Genomic DNA, 13,996 nt, shown 5'->3' with positions numbered 1-13,996 from the left:
GGCATCAAAGGGCATCACTCAAGTTCAATCTCATGGCTACTCCCCCCTGGGCTGTGGATCACGGAGGACTGAGCCAGCAGTTACATGTTCAGCAGGCTGTGACGACTTCGCAGGGAAAGAGAAACACGTATTACCAGCCTGCCACCTCGGTGCCTGCCCTGCCTGCTTTTACTCCGGTCCCCCCCCCCACCCCACCCCTATCTACTCTCCCACTCCCTCTGACAGTCAAACCCTTCCTGGCTCCCCAGCTTTCCCTCCCTCCTCCCTGCCTCCGCAGACACTGACAGTCTCAACTGTCCCCGGAGTCCTGGTCTCGTCTTATTTCAAGAGCTTTGGCACTAAAGATGATGCCGTGGGTACCAGGGTGTTTTTATTTTATTTTTTGGGTTGTTATTATTATGGGTGGCATTGCTTTCCCCATGACCTTGCTCAGGGGGCTAAAGGGTGTCCGATCTCCATACTATAGGATGTGTGCAGCCCTGAAATATGTACGATGGGGGAGAAGGAAAAGGAAAAAAAAAAAAAAAAAGGAGGCAGTGGGGACGGAGGGACCTGGGAGCCAGGGAGGAGGAGAGGAAGGAGGAGAGGCTGCGAGCAGAGGATCAGGCGGGCAGGCGGCGCCAGCCAATCAGAGGCGCGCTCGGCGCTGCAGGAGCCGGAGCAGCGAGCGGTTCCAGGAGCGGGGAGCCCAGTTCGGGCTCCGGGAGGGAGGACGGAGCTGCCCCGCTGCTGCGCCCCGAGCCTGGGAAAGTCCCCTCCGCTTGCTTCTCCTCCATCAAGTTCCCTTCCAGCAGTTAGGGCAAGCCCGCCAAGGTAAGGCTTTCACCCATGCCACTTTGCCATGGAGGGGCATTCATATCTCTGTACGGTGGCGGGGCTGCTGATGCAGTTCTGAGTCAAAATATATATGTGTATGTATTGGGGGAGATCTTCCCCTGGGCTGGGTTTCCCAGGACCTGGTGCCAGGGGAAAGTTGTAGCTGATGCTCCCTAAGCCTCAGCGCCAGCACACATATTTTTTATTTATTTTTTTATTTTTTGGTTACCCAGGAATGTGGCTACAGAGCCTATGGAATGTGAGCCCAATAGCCCAGCTGGTCTCTGTTTATGTTTGCCTGTGCTTGTGCCCTGCCCCTGAAGAAGTTGGAAGGATACTCTCTGCAAGGCACATCCGGATAGGGATGGCCTCAGCATCAGCTGTCATGTCTGTCTGGGAAAGTGAGGGGAAATCACGGTCAGGGTGGAAAGGGAGATGCTGAAATTGAAATGTTGATAGTGCTCTTTAATTATTGCCTTTCCAGTATCCTCTAAAATTACACGCTATCTGAGCGCCGAAGCTGCAGCAAAGGAAGGAAGGCTCATTCTCTCTTTTCTTTTCATTCTTTTTTTTTTTTTCAATGCCCAAATCACTTCCATAAATGCTTATTAAAGCTTAAGATGAAACTTTTACTTCTTTTAAAGGGCGCTGTAAATGATGCATGAAAAGGAATTAGGTAGGCTCCTGTGATCTGTAACATACTTTATTTAGTACATGCACTTATTATATATGTTAACTCTGATTCATTCCCCTTTCTTAACTTCCTCAACCTGATTTGTTTGGGTATGGAAATAACGATTATTTTGTCTTCATTTTCATGCCATACAAACAAGGTAAAATTATGCTCTACGATGTTTATATGCCTCGTGTGTGTGTGTGTGTGTGTGTGTGTGTGTGTGTCTGTGCTGTGTGTAGAGATGCAGAACTAGGAAAAGCTCTTCTATGTAACAGGTGAAAAAATAGAATTTTATTAGCTAGTTATTAAAGTATTACCTTATATTAATACCTAGTGTATGTAATGAACTTTTAGGTTAATCAATAGCCAATGCTCCTTGCTATTTCCCTGCTGGAAGTTAAGAAATACTAAAATGAAAATCTTAGCTAAAATTATTATGGTCTTCCGTCTGCACAGGTGATGGCATCAGTGCTTTGAGCCAAGAGAGACAGATCAGAGAAAGGTTTTATTATGCAGCCCAGAAAACACCAGAAAACAAAATCTGCAGGCTCTGACTGTGTTTTTGGAATCTTTATTTTCCACTCTAGGCTCATCCACAGATTGTTCAAAGCAGGGGCCTTTCTTTCTGCAGTAATTGCTCTGCTCTGTTTTAGTGGACTTGTCTTATCAGAGAAATATTTATTTCTAAATCAAGAGTTTGAAGTCCAGACTAGATCTCATATGCCCCTTACTGCCTGTGGAAGGAAAAGGGAGGAAGGTTTTGATGCTAGTAGGAATCAGTTCTGTAGTCTTAGCACTCTGGTCCAAGCACCAGTCATTTCATTCTTTTTCAAGCCTCATGTTATCTATGCAATTTCGGATTTCCTGATGATAAATTAGCCTAGTGTACGGCAAGCCATTCATTTACTTCATGCAATGGGCCTGGGTGATAAGTATTTTATAAACCACAGTACTGATGCTTTTTCACAGTTAGCCAACTTAAGGGGTCATGGAAACAAATGTATACTAATGGTCAAGTTGGAGCTTCTATCCTGACAACACTGGGAGGTAGCAAATGATGATTTCCTATTCAGATTCAACAGAAATGTCCAAGTGAAGATAACCCAATGGCAATAAGGAAAATAGTAGAATGGAGATAAATGAAAAGAAACTCTAGCTTTAACTCTCTTTCCAGTGAATGTTGAATATAATTAGTTATAGTGGTTGTGAGCTTGGTGAATAGCAACCAACGCTTGAATAAAGGCTATCCTAGTACATTGAGCAAATTGGAAATTATTATTCCTCTTAATGGCCTGTTTCAGATGGTATAGTGGAATCATGAGAATGAATGAGTTATTTAGTCCCAGGTTATACATTCTTTATATGAAGGATGCTATATAAAGTAAATATAAAGTGCATTTGCCATTTGGCTCATATAAATAGCCATCTTACACTTCTTTTTATTTTTATTTCTGTGGTCTATTGAATACAGACCACATGTTTAAAAGTGTGCGTGTCCTACTTCACCTGGATGTGACTTGCTGGTGGTTAGAAGAATGCAGCATACCATATATATTTGCAACCTGAAGTAATTGTCCCTTAGAATCTACACATGCATGTGTACTTCAAGTCAAGGATAAAGCATATTTAACTTATTGACCTGGAATAATTTACTTTTCCTGAGTAAATGCATCAGTTGTAGCAGGGTCCAGTGAAAAATAAGAGAAAGTGATTGAGAGGTTAAAGATAGCAAGGGTGAAAGGTGATCTTTTGCTTTTCTTAATGAGCACTTGAAAATCTTTGATCTCATTAATAAAATACTTTCCTTATAGTTGCATTAGACCTGCCATTACACTATATTCTGTATTAGAGCTGCTTGGCTTTGGTACCATTGACATTTTGGGTTGTATAATTTCATGCTAGGGTGACTGTACTGTGCTTTGTAGGATTCCTAGCAGAACCATTTTCTAACTACTAGGTAACAATAGCAACACCCCCAAATTGTAGCAACCTAAAATATTTTAAGACATTGTTAACTATTCCTCATGTAGGGGGGGCGAAATTGTGCCCCTCTTCTACTGAAAACTGCTGCTCTAGGACAAAAATGCGCATGCAACAAACTGAGTCAGCAACTGCCTATATGTGTAGTTCCATTTGGGTGTTGTATGATAATCCTTCTTCTCTTGCTGTGAATGAATTTTAACTTTAAGGTGGTTCATTTGATCACTAATGAAAAAGTGTGGAAGAGTTTACCTATATATTATTTTCCTATAAGCTGAGAGCCTTGTCTGTATATTGTCATATACAATATATATTTATATATATTGTATATGACATTTATTGTTTATATGTTTGTATAGATTTTTATATATTGTATATGACATTGTATATGACAATATATTTTATTGTCATATACAATGTTTATATATATTTATACATATAAATATATATAAACATATATTGTCATATACAATATATGTTTATATATATTTATTATCATATGCTAACTTTTATGGGAACAAGAGGAAATAAAAACTGGAAAAAGGAAAGTGTAGAGATGTTGAGTCTGAAGACAAGTTTCAGTTGTATTTGTTATTTCAGTTGTGTCTTTATTATTAATGATCAATGGAAGACACTGATTTTTTTTTGTATGTATATGTTTGGGGTCTCAGAAGACATCTTCACTCTGGTTATCCTATGAGCTTGGAATAGTTTATGATGTTCAAAGATTCTGGAAGTAAAAGTAAAACATTTTGGTTTCAAAAGCCCAATTCATAACTGGTAGTGATGTTAAGCATAATGGAACAAAATATAAGCTTAATGCTTTTTAAACATGGCAGAACTTAGATCCTGTCATAAATTACTTGCATCACATGTCACTTGTATATATAAACCATTTTTCCTCATTTGTAAAAGGAAATAAGAATAGGCATGGGAACCAAATAACAGAAAATGTTTTAATTTATAAAAATCTATACCAATGTTTGTCAGCTATCACGGATTCAATGTCTTAGGTGGTTTATTTTATGAGAATTGACTTAACATGATAAATCTTCCATCTATTTTGGGAAAGGGGAGGTAAAATCATCTCTAATAAATGGTAATATTAGCTCTTAAATGTGTTGTTTTTTTTTTGGTGAAGTAATAAATTGTCATTTTGAAATATCTGATTTAAATTATGAATGAACCTTAATTTACTCACATATTTCTATTCTTTCTCATAGTATTCAAGTTTATAATTTGTTTTAAAATATATAAATGTAAAATATGGAATGCACCTTGTAATACTTTCTTCAAAAAAAGCCACTATTATCAATTTGGTAATTTTTAAATGATTTTTTTAAAAAATATGGGCAGCTACATATAATTATGAAAATAATATAGATTTAAAGTAAAAGTTATATAGAAATGTATACATCAAATAGTAAATGTAAACAAACATGTATTAAGATAAAATAAACACAATTTGATATGATACCCAACTAATTTAATAGCATGTTTACTCTTCAATGTAAACATGGAATTATATAGAGAATTCATGAACATTTAAGAAGAATCCAATATGCCTGTATGCACAGAACTGATATTTAACTCTGGTTTAGTGTTAGGGACACACATTTGTTTACAACTTTCTCTATTCATTAGGTCCAATTTTAGATTGGACATATAATTTTATAGAAATAATATCACTCATTTAATTAATCTCCCATATTTTTTTATTATTAAATTAGGAGTAAGAGAAAGCCAAGCAAATTAAATAATTTAGAATCTATTATTGCTGATAGTGTTTTGACTTTTAAGTGTGTGTGAGTTCCACGGAAATTATGGACAGCGGGGGATGTAGGAGCAGATGAAAGAGGAATGTTCGCTTTAGAGTACCCTGACATGCCCTGATGTTGCTTCTGTAGCTACCAGAAATTCTGATATGCAAACTTCTACATTGATGAGCTACATCAATTTAGGAAACTTTTTGGTAAGTTGAGAGTAAAATTAACAAAATATGATTCCTAAAGATATTTGAGTGAAATATATGAATAAAGGACATATTTCACTTATCTGAGCTCTGAAGGACTATGTCTTATTCAGTATTTTACTTGTATCATGTGGATATGATAGATTGACAGTAAACTGAATTTGGGTATCACAGATGACTTCACTGAAAAGAGGAATTGAACTATCATTTCCATTTTGTTTTATCTTTAGGTGACCATAAATAGCTTAAAATAAATATTTATTATTATTATATTTAGGCCTATAGGGCCAACATATGTGACTTATATATAACTATGATGTGACTGGCAAGTTTACATAATTCCATTATTTTTACTCATTATAACTGCTACCGAAAGTTTTTAAAATAAAATATTTGTATTTGGGTTCAGCTCACAGTTACCAGTGGGATTTAAATGAAGACAGGATGTCATTGAATCTATTCAATGATAGTTTATTGAGTCATCATATGACTAAGAATTTTTTAAACCAATATTGGCATTAGCAAAAGTGTAACAAAACTCTTATTTACCGGTATACCAGATGAAAGTGAAAATTAGTATACCAGGTACAAAAAACAAATTGCAATCCACTGTCAGAGACAGGAAAAGGCAAATTCACTTTCATGCAACTTCTGGGAATAAATCACTAGGAAGTAATAAAAAAAAAAAAGAAGAAATCCCTCAAAAGTTAAAATTAAGAATATGAATCAACATAAATAATGATGAATATATGGAAATTTAGTGTAACATATTAAACTTGATACAGAAATTTATATGTACTGTGATTTCAAAGAATTCCATTTAGTCCGATAATGTATTGGGACAGAAATGTGTATCCTCCCCAATTTCTCTAGATGCATATTATCTATATATATTTTAAACATGTAATTAGTACATTCTTACTCTAATAAATGTGAAATATGATGTATCATAAATGAGTCATGAAAATATAAACAAAATTTATTTTAGTGGTAAGCAATTTTCATGCTTTATGGAGAGCCTGCTTGTTGGTTGATTCAATTTCACTTAGTGATAGATGAGATAGCTTTGTGTTCTTGATTGTACAGTAGACTAGTGCCAAAGACTGTTCAGTAGGATTTTTCAATTCCGGTGACTGAAATTCTATTGTTGGGAAGGGTGAGAATTCCCCGCTTCTACCTTTCTTTAATTCTTGCAAAGGGGCTAATAAAATTGACACAAGACTGGATTAATGGAGGAAAAAACAATTTAATGGTTGTGCATGGGAGAAACAATATGATGCTCAGATCATAAAATGTGGCTCAAATAATGATGAAACTAGGCACCTTTTAATATTGTTTGAACAAAGAAACAGTAACTTTGTAAGAAATTGACAGTGCAAAGGAAGTTCTCAGTAGAAAGAAGTCAAAACAATGTTTGAACTTGAGTAATAAATTAGCAAATGTACAGGTTTTTCAGACTCTGGATTTTATAACTCTTGTGATAAAGTTGTCTCGATGTTGTATAGAACATAGAGATGGCGGGGGGAAGTGAGGGTCAAGGACACATTGTGTTTTATGTAGGATAGAGTTCCTAGGCCCCATGAAGGGAAATGATTGAGGAAAAGGAAGTGTTGCGGTAGATAGGAAGAGATTAGTTTTGTACATTTTTAGATATAGGTGTCCAAGTGGAGATGGAATGGCATTAGTTGAATATGTAAGTGGAAAGTTCAGAGGAGAGCTATCTGTTGGATGTAGAAAATCAATAAATCACACATACATTGTATTTTAAAGTAAAGAGACTGAATGAGAATGAAAGATGAAAGAGGGACAAAACCTGCAGCAATCAGACACCCATCAGCTGCGAAAATTAAGAAATAAAAAAACAGCACAAACAGTTAAGAAGCAGTACCTGAAGAGGAAGCAGGGAACCCCACAAGTGAAGTATCTTGAAAGACAGGGAGCCCTTGCTGGCTTGGCTCAGTGGATAGTGTATTAGGTCTAGTAATAATTAATGTCGTTTTCTAATACTTTTGAAAATCGAATTTATTTAAACAATACAACAAAATTTAATCAACAATATAGTTGCCGTTGTTTTCTACTACTTGTGCCCAACGCTCAGGAAGCATTTTACTCCCTCTGTTGTAAAATTCTTGTGATTTTGATGCAAAAAATTCGGTCAATGCATTTTTGAGGCATTCTTCATTATTAAATTTTTTTCCAAGAAGAAAGTTTTGCAAAGAACAAAACAAATGGTAATCGGAAGGGGCAATATCAGGAGAATATGCAGGTTGAGGGAGAACTTCCCATTCCAACTGGCGCAGTTTTTCAGCAGTGATTCTTGCAGTATGCGGTCGTGCGTTATCGTGGTGAAGAATTACGCCCTTCTGATTAATCAGCGCGGGTTCTTTTTCTCTTAAAGCTTGGGCTAACCTTTCCAATTGGGCACTATACACTGCACTTGTAATGGTTTGGTTAGATAGTAAAAGATCATAATGAAGAATTCCTTTAAAATTCCACCAAACACACAACATCACTTTTTTCGCATACAAGTCAGGTTTTGGCGTGGGCTGCAGAGCCTCATTTTTGTCCAACCATTGAGGCCGCCTTTTCAAATTAACATACAGCACCCAGTTTTCATCTCCGGTAATAATTTGCTCTAAAAACAGCAAACGGTTTTGACGAGAGAGGAGCGAACTGCAAATTGTGACTCTTTGATTGTGGTTGTTGTCGGTCAACTCATGAGGAACCCATTTTCCAAACTTTTGGACTTTGCCAAGTGCACGCAATTGATTGGAAATTGTTTTTTGTGAACAATTTAAAGTTGTCGCAAGCTCTTGGTGGGTAATTTGAGGATTTTTTGATCAAGAAGAGCTTCTTGATCAAAATTGGACACACGGCCTCGACCACTCTTGTCCTCTAACGAAAAATTTCCCTCGCGAAATTTCTCAAACCAACGCTGGCATTTTCTGGCTCTAACTGCATCTTGACCAAGAGCACTACAGATGTTTTTTGCAGCCTCACTTGCTTTTCTTCCTAATTGGAACTCGTAAAGCATGCAGTGCCGAATATGCTCTTCATCCGCCATCTTCTTAGCCCTAGTTTTGCAACAAAAACCAAACCAAACACAAACTTTTTCAAGCAAAACTTGTTAATTGCACTTCACACGTTCTGTAGATACCACGTGTTTGAAGGTTATGTCAATACAAGTCAATGCCAAGCAAGATTTTAAAGGAATGTTGAAAACGACATTAATTATTACTAGACCCGATAGTTCTGCGGAGTAAAGGGTCCTGGGTTCAATTCCAGTCAAGGCACATGCCAGGTGTGCAGTCTCAGGCTCCTGTAAGGGGCTTGCAAGAGGCAGCCCATCAATGATTCTCTCTCATCACTGATGTTTCTATCTTCCTCCCTCTCCCTTTCTCTCTGAAATCAATAAAAATATATATTTTTAAAAAGCCAGAGAAAGATGGATTTTAAAGTAGATGCTGTTTATTGAAATGAAACTTCTAAGCAAAGATTCTGGACATTTTTATTTTCTGTATAAAAATTTCACATAATGGTATTTTTAAAAGTTCACCTTCAAAGGACTTTATTTATTATCGCGGCTTACTTTTTTAAGACTTATCTCTCTATTTATAGTAATCATTTTCAAGTCGATATGAGCCTGACATTAGAAGCAACTGGAAAGTTTCTTGATGTCATAAAAGCAAATATTGACACCAAAATTATTGGTTTAATTATCTATGGATTTTATACATTAATATAGATCTTGTCTGCTAATGTTTTTATTGACTTTATATAAGATTTTATGTTATAATTATTGCTTTTCACATCTGAAAAGTGAACAAAAAATATGTTTCTTTATTGGTAACTCTGAAAATGTTGCTTCTTGCCAACTCAAAATTATGCTACAAGTAATTATAATATAATAAAAGTATATATGAAAACTTTCCTGTAACCAATATTACAATTAAGGGGCTGTATGTTTTGACTCCACTGTCCTACAAGTGAATTATGTCCAGCCTTTGAAGTGGGGGTGAAAAAAACATTAAAAACACAGATATAAATCTATAGTTTCAGCTGCAGTTTTGAGATGGCTACGACATTGTGAAACTGATCTATAAACACATTTTATTTCAGTGATTCTCACATCAATTAAAGTGTTCTTTTCATACAAATATTCTAAGACACACACAGAGAGAGAAAGAGAGAGAGAGAGAGAGAGAGAGAGAGAGAGAGAGAGAGAGACCTCTTCCTTAATCTAAACAGACAATAATCAATTTTATTCATTAATAACTTATCAATTGAGCTTCACTGAAAATATTCATATTCTCTGATGTATTAAGTGATGTTACTTCTGAAGCTCAGTTTCTTTTAAAGGAGTCACAGTACTTTGAACAATTTAAATATCTAAGTGCTTTATATGGCTACATTGAAAACTAATGTGGTAGGCAAAACAATGGCCCTCAAAGATACCCAAATCCCAATTCCTGGAAGCTGTAACATGTTGCGTTCCATGGCAAAGGAGGGCTAAGAATGAAGAAGGAATTAAGATTAATGTTGCTAATCAATTTCACTAAAACAGGAAGATGGAGATAGAGGCAGGCAGGAAGTCAGTGTGAAAACACGTGACAGGAACTCCATCTGACTTTGTTGGATTGGAATATGGATGAAGAGTGCCAAGCATCTCATGCTTTGGGCATCCTCTAGAAACTGGAAAAGGCATGGAAATGGATTCTGCCCTAATCCTCCGGAGGGAAATGCAGCCATGCTGATATCTTGATGTTAGTCTGTTGTGACTCATTTCAGATTCTAACCTGTTCCTGGTTGCACTTCTGACTTCAGAAACTGTAAGATATTGATAATAACTTTGTAATGTTGGAAGCCACTAAGTTTGTGGCACTTTGTTATAGTAGCAATATGAAATTAATATAGCTAGCATAAGGAGGTATATTAAGTTCTGCCTTTTTAATAAGCAAAGCATCATGTGAGTGTTCTGAGAATGAAGATGTAACAATTATACCATTAACCTGATAATGATGTTATTAAATTAATGAAACATTTATTCTGTAGAACCTGCAGGATGTTTTCTAAAAGAGATTATAAGTGTTCTGGCTCAGTAGGTCAGTTGGGTAGAGCATTGTTCCAAGGTTGTGTATTCAGACCACAGTCAGGGCACATACAAGAATCAACTAATGAATACGTCAATAAGTGGAACAACAAATCTATGTTCTCTCTCTCTCTTTCTCTTTCTCGCTATTTTTCTACCATCTTTACTCTAAAATCAATCATTAATTTAAAAAAATAACATAAAGTACATTTTTCTTAATGAAAGAAAATAATGGCTCCTACCTAATATGTACTCTTTGTCCTCAATAAGTAGATTGTCCTGTTATTTATATGAGTTTACTAACCTTCTGGTTCCCATGTTCAACTGTGGTTTAGAATGTATTTGAGCCAAAACCGGTTTGGCTCAGTGGATATAGCATCGGCTTGGGGACTGAAAGGTCCCGGGTTCAATTCCAGTCAAGGGCATGTACCTTGGTTGCGGGCACATCCCCAATAGGGGTTGTGCAAGAGGCAGCTGATCGATGACTCTCTCTCATCGATGTTTCTAACTCTCTATCCTTCTCTCTTCCTCTCTGTACAAAATCAAAAAATATATATTTTAGAATGTATTTGAGTTATTTTATACAGCTATTTTAGATAGATTATTTATGTTATAATGCAAATGTTGACACACAAATAGAGTAAAATATAGAATGTATGACATAATAGCCCTCTCCTTGATACATGCTAGCAGTGTAGGACATATTTATTCAAATCTGAGCAATTTCATTTTTATAAAAGCAAAATTACCATAGAACATTCTATAGCTTGCAAAGTACAAAAGATATAACCCAGTGTGATTATTAAAGATGGATTTAAAATGAGGATGTGGAAATCTGTGTGCTTTTTATGATGTGACTACTTTTCAAGAAAGTGCCTGAGATGCTGCTTAACCTCAAAATTCTTAAATGGGGAAAAGGTTATTTATTCTCTTAGCTTGAATGGCTTTTTCTCATGTTTAAAGCATAACATTTATGAGAATGTTTACAGAAAAACGTTGAGCACAATGTAGATGTATAAAAAAAATAAAAGAATGAAGTGGGGCAAATTATCTAGGAATGTTTGGCTAATTATACTTTTAATTCAATCTTTAAAAAGTCCCATGGATAGTGTTTGCTTACAACTGGTAACAAAACCCTATTTAGCACGTGATCTTATCAATGGCAGTATATCCTGCCCACCTGCACATGAGCTAACCTATGACAGGAGGGAGAATCCAAAATAGTCATGCAGACCAGTCTTCCCCACTCAGGCAGTGGGTGATGTTAGAGGCACGAGGACAAATTCCCCATCTGAGTGTTGTGTTCTTAGCCAGTGTGGTGATCTGCTTCCAAAGGCCCAACTGGTCACCCAGAGGCAGAGCAACTATGAGTTACATGTTCATCCCTGGTGCATGATCAAGTATTATTTTATTTCCTCTTAAGTGCCCGGCTTTTCTGATCTGTTGTATTCATTCTATTAACTTCTTTTTTTTAATATATTTTATTGATTCTTTACAGAGAGGAAGGAAGAGAGACAGAGAGCTAGGAACGTTGATGAGAGAAAAACATTGACCAGCTGCCTCCTGCACACCCCCTACCTGGGATGTGCCCGCAATCAATGCACATGTCCCCAACTAGACTTGAACCCGGGACCCCTCAGTTTACAGACCAATGCTCCACCGCTGAGCCAAACTGGTTTTGGCCTATTAATTTCTTAAGTGGTACATGTGCTGTAAAACAAGCCAAATAATGAGAATAGTTTCCCTTTCTCTAATCCCTTCTCAGCTGAACTATTTAAAATTATAATTTTTATTCACTATGCCTTTCTTTATATAGCTTTAAAATATGTATGTCTAAACATATCCTATATAATAAAAACATAGTAAGCAAATTGCCCCCTCTACAGAGAGGTCATCCGGAAGTTCATCCAGGGGGTGGGCCAGCTAGGGGAAGGGAGGGAAGCCCTGGCCGGCAGGCAGCAGCCACTCAGGACCCTATCAGTGCACAAATGTCGTGTACTGGGCCTCTAGTATATGAATATTTACATACATCGAGATAGCAATATGCCCATATAGACCTTTTCAACACTCTTCACCCTTGTTTCCAGCCTTGTTTCTGCTTTATGTCCTGCCACACCACATCTTATCCTCCTAATTTTTGTGTTCCTATATTAACTTAGGCAAGAGTAAAAAACACCATAGACTGGGTGGCTCAAAAACAGGAATTTGTTTCTCACAGTCCTAGAGTTTGGAAAGTGCAAGATTAAGGTGCCTGCCAATTTGATTCCCTTGTGAGAGCTCTCTTCCTGGCTTATAGATGGCCCCTCCTTGCTGTGTCCTCACACAGCAGAGAGGCAGAGAATAAGCACCCTGGTGTATCTTCAATAAGGGCACTAACCCCATCATGAGGGGCCCATCTAAACCAAATTACCTTCCCAAGGCCCATCTCTAATACTATCACATTGGAGGATAGAGCATCAACATAGGAATATTCCCTATTTTCAATTATCATTATTATTATTTCTAAACATCCTATTTCTCCCTGCTGCCATTGTTGAGTGTACCAAGCATTCTATCCTCTTCAGTCAGCTCCAGTCCTCATTCACTTCTTTCTCCAAAGTCTCCTTGTGTGACTCCTAAAGAATATACCTGGGGATTAGTTATAGTCAGCTATCCTTCTGAAACCTTTCAATTGTAAAGACTAGTCCACACTCCTTCCCTGTACTGTTTCAAGTAAAATCATCCAGTAGGTCATTCTTCAAGACAGTTTAAAGGTCATGAACATTTGACTACTGTACTCACTCTATACTGTAAAGTGATGTATATTCAATTCTTTTCCCCTTTATAAAATTATATAGTAGATTGCTAAAATCTGTGATTTTTTGTGCTGTCAATCATTTCTATATGCACACCCCCACACCCTCAGGTTTATTGGATGTATTATGCAAAGTAAAGTTCAAAATGATTGAGAGTTTTTAAACAGAATTTCTGGTACTTTCACTAAGGAAATTTTACTTTGAGCATTTAGCACTTACTTGAGTAATAAAAGGAAAAACTCCTGAAATGACTAGGTTTGGTGGCATTTGGGTATCAGTGGTTTGAAATTGCCAAGACATGAATCACCTTTTCCGATGAGATGCTCTCACCAACTTCAAAGGCTGCTCCTGTGTGACTCAGGAGATATGTAACATCGAGGAAGAGCTTGCTTCTCTGAGTAGGCATCCCACTCCTTCCCAGTTCAGTGCTAAGAAGATTTCATGTGTATGCAAAAAAAGTATTTTTAACACAAATTAAGTATTAGCATGCTGGAAATGCTGACTCTTAGAAGTGTAAAATTGTGGCTTTCAGAGAGAAGTAAAGAGGACACTCTGTCAGCATCCTGGAAATGATACTTATTCTTTCACTAAAGGAAATGCCAAATGTTTAGAATGAAAAAGCAACACATTAGCTCAATGAAAAGGCTAGATTGCCCTAATCGATAAAC

General features: G+C 36.8%; 1 protein-coding gene across 3 annotated transcripts in view; it reads left to right on the top strand.

Annotated features, from left to right (window-relative positions):
- Positions 1-591: 591 nt before the first annotated feature.
- CDH18 (cadherin 18) overlaps positions 592-13,996 on the top strand; it is a 306,995-nt gene continuing 293,590 nt past the window's right edge. For 2 of the 3 annotated variants that reach the window (XM_045571580.1, XM_045571579.1), the window contains exon 1: positions 592-813. The gene's annotated coding sequence lies outside the window, so the exon portion shown is untranslated. The remainder of the gene's footprint in view (positions 814-13,996) is intronic. The other variant, XM_045571578.1, reaches the window with a different exon arrangement.

Source organism: Pipistrellus kuhlii, unplaced genomic scaffold (genome assembly GCF_014108245.1).
Source record: "Pipistrellus kuhlii isolate mPipKuh1 unplaced genomic scaffold, mPipKuh1.p scaffold_m20_p_4, whole genome shotgun sequence".
Lineage (NCBI taxonomy): Eukaryota > Metazoa > Chordata > Mammalia > Chiroptera > Vespertilionidae > Pipistrellus > Pipistrellus kuhlii.
The sequence above is the reverse complement of the archived record's forward strand: the minus strand, read 5'-3'. Positions and strand labels throughout refer to the sequence as shown.